The sequence below is a fragment of the Bos grunniens genome, chromosome 16 (genome assembly GCF_055505025.1).
Source record: "Bos grunniens cultivar Pamir isolate PY7600 chromosome 16, Bosgru_T2T1.0, whole genome shotgun sequence".
Classification (NCBI taxonomy): Eukaryota; Metazoa; Chordata; class Mammalia; order Artiodactyla; family Bovidae; genus Bos; species Bos grunniens.
This window is the reverse complement of record NC_141180.1, coordinates 31038272-31043521: the sequence shown is the minus strand read 5'-3', so window position 1 is coordinate 31043521 and position 5250 is coordinate 31038272. Positions and strand designations below refer to the sequence as shown.

Sequence of the window (5250 nt, the reverse complement as noted above, 5' to 3'; positions counted from 1 at the left end):
AGCCCGAAGTTTGGGACTAACCTTTTTACCATGTGCTGCTTCCAGCCCTCTCACCAGCATTTTTCATACTATAAGTGGCATCGGTGCTGAAGCCAGACAAGGAGGGAACACGATTTATCCTCTCCTGGAGTTTTGACTCCAGGTGAAAGGATTTTTGTCCACGGCGAGGTTGCTTCCTCACAAGCCCCTTCTCTGACGATGCTCGTCCCTACCCACAGCTCAGATTTCTAGATGGAAGCATCCTGATGCACACGCAGTCCCCCACGCCACCCCTGAGAATCTTCTGGGGCCCCATGGCACGGTCCCTGTCATGGTAGGAGGCTGAGGCCCATCTGAGGAGGGAGCCCCCATTCCGCATAACCCCCATCCTGCCTCATCCACACATCAGGAAGACAGCCAGGGCCACCAGGAGATGATCCCAAGAGACTGGATGGGTGGCTGAGACTGGCCATAGAATCCAGGCTCAGTTCTGAAGGATGTGCAAACACTGTATTTTGTCAGTGTCGGCCCAGATTCAAGGCCACCCAGAACCTCAGAATATGACTGTTTGGAAACAGGCTCTTTGCAGAAGCAGTCAGATCATCTTGGGTTAGAATGGACCAGAATTCCAATGATTGATGTCCCAGGAAGAAGGAAAACCAGAGACACACAGGGAGAGACGCATGATCACCGAAGCAGGGGTGACAAATCTACAAGCTGAGGTCTGTGGCCCCACCAGATGCTAGGAAAGGCCTGAGGCAGGTAGCCCCTCAGAGCCCCCAGAAGTACCCAGCCCTGACCACAGCTGGATTCAGAATTCCAGCCTCCAGACTGTGAGAGAGCAGATTTCTGTTGTTTTAAGCCCCTGCCCCCACATTCTGGTGTTTTGTTACAACATCGGGGGAAGATTCACAGAATGACGTCAGAGGTCTGAGTTGTGTAGCAGTTGTGTAGTTACAACACGCCTCCGTCTGTTGGCATAAACACAGGTGCCAGTGCAGGAGACGCAAGAGACGCTGGTTAGATACCTGGGTCGGGAAGATCCCCTGGAGGAGGAAATGGAAACCCACTCCAGTATTCTTGCCTGGGAAATCCTGTGGACAGAGAACCTGGAGGGCTACAGTCCAAGGGGTCGCACGGAAAAGAACATGACTGAGCACACACACACAGGTGTCATGACTGGTGACAAAAAGCATCCCGTATGTGAGCTGCAATCTTTCCAGGAGCTGTTTGGAAGTGGCTGCAGGTGCCCGGAGCCAATGGACACACTTCTCAGCAGCTTTCCCACAGTCTCAGAATATCATGGGGACAAAACACTCATCAGCTTGCCTTTCTAAAATGACCCATTTCCTCAGTCCTGACTTTCCTTTCTTTTTCTTTTTAAGAGAATCTATGGGACTTTCTCTTAAAAGGTACCCAAAAGGCATCCTCTCCTGTCAGAATTCATCTCTGGCTTGGGTGGTAGAGGCCCTGGAGCATCTTGGAGGCACTCTCAGGAGAGGGAGGTGGTCCCCCCAACCCGTCTCAGTCCCACGTCACATCTCACTGTCTCCCAGCAGTGTCAGACTCTAGGCAACCAGCCACACAGATCTAGGCTGCCAGGGGCTCCGACAAAATTTTTGTAGAAATAAACATTATGGGCCCATCAAGAGGGAGACCCTGGCTGTTTCCTGTGCTCTAGCTCTCATTGTGGCGGCGCCCATGGCAGCCCTGGCAGACACAGGAGCGATGGCAGTGACCGATATAGCTCGCCAGGTGGGTGAAGGTTGCCGAATGGTCCCCTGGCTAGACATGTGGGGTTTGACAGCTTGCCCAACCAGCTGGTGAATAAGTCAGCCAGGGCTTCTGCTTCAACATCCTGTGCATGGGAGAGACAGGTTTGGGCAAGTCCACCCTCATGGACACCCTGTTCAACACCAAGGTCGGGGGGAGCCAACCACACACACATGGCCGGGTGTCCAGCTCCGGTCCAATACCTATGACCTTCAAGAGAGCAACATGGGGCTAAAGCTGACAATTGTTAACACAGTGGGCTTCGGGGACCAGATCAACAAGGAGGACAGCTACGAGCCCGTCGTGGAATTCATCGGTGCCCAGTTTGAGGCCTACCTGTAGGAGGAGCTGAGGATCTGCAGGGTACTGAACACCTACCGTGACTCTCACATCCGTGCCCGCCTGTACTTCATCGCCCCCATGGGTCATTCCTTGAAGTCTCTGGACCGAGTGACTATGAAGAAGCTGGACAGTAAGGGGAACATCATCCCCATCATCATCAAATCAGATGCCATTTCTAAGAGTGAGCTAACCAAGTTCAAAATCAAAATCACCAGCAAGCTTGTCAGCAGTGGAATCCAGATCTACCAGTTCCCTACAGATGACAAGTCAGCAGCAGAGATCAACAGAACCGTGAACGCCCACCTGCCATTTGCTGTCAAGGGCAGCACAAAAGAACGGAAGATAGGTAAGAAGATGAAAGTGTGGCGGTATCCCTGGGGCACGGTGCAAGTTGAAAATGAAGCCCACTGTGACTTTATGAAGCTGCAGGATATGCCGATCTGAGGCAACATGGAGGATCTCCAGGAGCAGACCCCTGGCCCACACTGTGAGCTGTGCCGCCGCTGTAAGCTGGAGGAGATGGGCTTCAAGGACACCGACCCTGACAGCAAACCATTCAGTTTACAGGAGACGTATGAGGCCAAAAGGAATGAGTTGCTAGAGGAGCTCAAAAAAAAAGAAGAGATGAGAAAGATTTTCGTCCAGAGAGTCAAAGACAAAGAAGCTGAACTTAAAGAGGCAGAGACAGAGCTGCATTAGAAGCTTGACCATCTGAAGAAACTACACCAGGGTGAGAAGAAGAAGCTGGAGGATAAGAAGAAATCCCTGGATGACAAAGTGGACGCTTTCAAACAGAGGAAAATGGCAGCTGAGCTGCTCCAGTTTCAGGGCTCCCAGGTTGAAGGCTCACAGACTCTGAAAAGAGACAAAGAGAAGAAAAACTTTTAATAATCTTGTCTTCAGCAGCTACACTAAGTCTAAAGGAGAAGATTACCATTATAGAAGAGTTGCTGCTGCTGCTAAGTCACTTCAGTCGTGTCCGACTCTGTGCGACCCCACAGACGGCAGCCCACCAGGCTCTGCCATCCCTGGGATTCTCCAGGCAAGAACACTGGAGTGGGTTGCCATTTCCTTCTCCAATGCATGAAAGTGAAAAGTGAAAGTGAAGTCGCTCAGTCATGTCCGACTCTTAGCGACCCCATGGACTGCAGCCCACCAGGCTCCTCTGCCCATGAGATTTTCCAGGCAAGAGTACTGGACTGGGTTGCCATTGCCTTCTCCAATAGAAGAGTTAGGGTTCCATATTGTCTCAAACCAGAAACCAACCAACACCTTCTCCCTCCAAATTGTGCACACGTTCACGTGCACACACACACACACACACACACACTCTTAACAAGTGTTCATGTGTCCAGGCAAGAAGCTCTCTCCCAACTTACATGGAATTTTATATGGAAGTGACTTGTCCTAATCTAACAAGGCAGGGAAAGATCCATCCGAGATGGAGAATGGACCCAATGTAACCTAAGAGAGACAACTGCAGGATGACTCACCCAAGTGTAAGTGACTGAGGCAGGAGAGCTCAGCTATGGGTGTGAAAGTATTGCTTGCAAGTTTTTCATTTGAGTTTTCTGTTTTTCCTTTCAAACACCAGTTCTCCAGTTCAATGGGTTGATTCTCTACCGCCACTACTAAACATTTCTAAATATGGATGAGAAAGTCAAGCAACATTCATATCTTCTTCAGCATTCACAGACTTTCTGCAGACCCCCTCAGCAAGCAGGGTGAGTGGATCTACTGACATTCAGGTGGAGAAAGGAAAGAAGAGACGAGGAAAGGAGAGATGGGGGAGTTTAAGCTTAGTGAGAGCAAAATTACTCCATTCAGCCTTCCAAGGCCAGTTGGGGTTTTGGGAGAGGTTTCTGCTCAATGTGGGACCTGGAGGGAGAGCTTTGATGTTGATAAATCTGCCCTGAATTCGTTGGTTTAACTTGCATTGAAATACCATTTGAGTGTGCCCATCCCCATATAGCCCTACAACCATTGCCATTCTACTGTCCCGTGTCTCTTGAGAGAGCCTCTTTGCATGTTTTCCAGAATCTGGTTCATTCTTCCTTTCTTCTCCTTTGTTCTTTTTGCTCAGAAATGTGACCAGTCATTGCTCCTCTGGGGCTTTTTTCGCCAGGAGAAATAACCCAAACCCAGCACTGTTTAGCTTGATATCTTTCTAATGTCCATGTCAATTTTCAATAAAATTCAAAGAAATGCTCAAAAAAAAAAAAAAAAGATGCAGGGGGCGGGGGGAGACCTTCCAGGGTGCTCAGGACCTGCCTCTCTGGGCAGAGCCAGGGTTGCGGGTTTGAGGTCTTGGTGGTGAGTAGGTGGGTTTGGGCTCAAACTACCTGGGGTTTCCTAACCCAACACAGAGAAAACTGCAGGCCCAGCCCCCTTCTCTGGTGCTTTGTCTGCCCACCTCCCTCAGGGCTGATAACCGCCTTACTGCTCAGGAAACACAGCCGGGCTGGTGGACACAGCGAGCACCTGGCCAGACCTACTGCCCGAGACCAGGAAGGACCAGCTGGTGTCGTCACCGCTTCCGTCCTTCAGTCTGAATAAATCCCCGCCCAGACTGTGTCCAGACCGTGTCCAGAGACCAGCTGACCCTGCCTTCCCTCCCCCACCTCTCCCTTGGCTCACCCTGCTCCCCACGCTTGCCTTCCTTGGGCTCCTCATGGTTGGGGTGCCTCATCTCTCCAGTTTGGAGAGAATTTCCTCCGAACTCCCAGAGACTCAAAGGGGCCTCCTGGTTCCCCACCTCCACCACACTGTCCAGCAGGGGGGCCACAGCCTCCTGTGACCATGTCTGCCCACACTCGCAGGGCCCCAGGCCACTGAGCAGTAGCCACGTGCAGCTGGTGGCTGCCAGGCTGGCCATGGCCATGCAGGCCTGCCCACTAGGGCATGGAGGTCTGTGGACAGTGCTCTCTGGGGCCCCACCTGCCAGGACCACTCCTGAGCAGCCCGTCCAGCACTGTCCAACGTGGCTGGTGAATCAGGGGTGCGTCCGTGTGCGGGTTTTCTGACCAGAGCCTATTACCAGAGGTGGGTTGCTGCATGTGTAGGACCTGCCTGCAGAAGGCATTTTCTCTGGTTTATCTGAAGTTCAAATTTAACTGGGTGTCTTGAATTTGTGTCTACAAACCTGGCTGCCCCACC

At 51.7% G+C, this 5250-nt stretch overlaps 1 pseudogene; it reads left to right on the top strand.

Annotated features, from left to right (window-relative positions):
• The first annotated feature begins 1707 nt into the window (after nt 1-1707).
• Nucleotides 1708-2982, top strand: LOC147356519 (septin-6 pseudogene; annotated as a pseudogene).
• The last annotated feature ends 2268 nt before the right edge of the window (nt 2983-5250 follow it).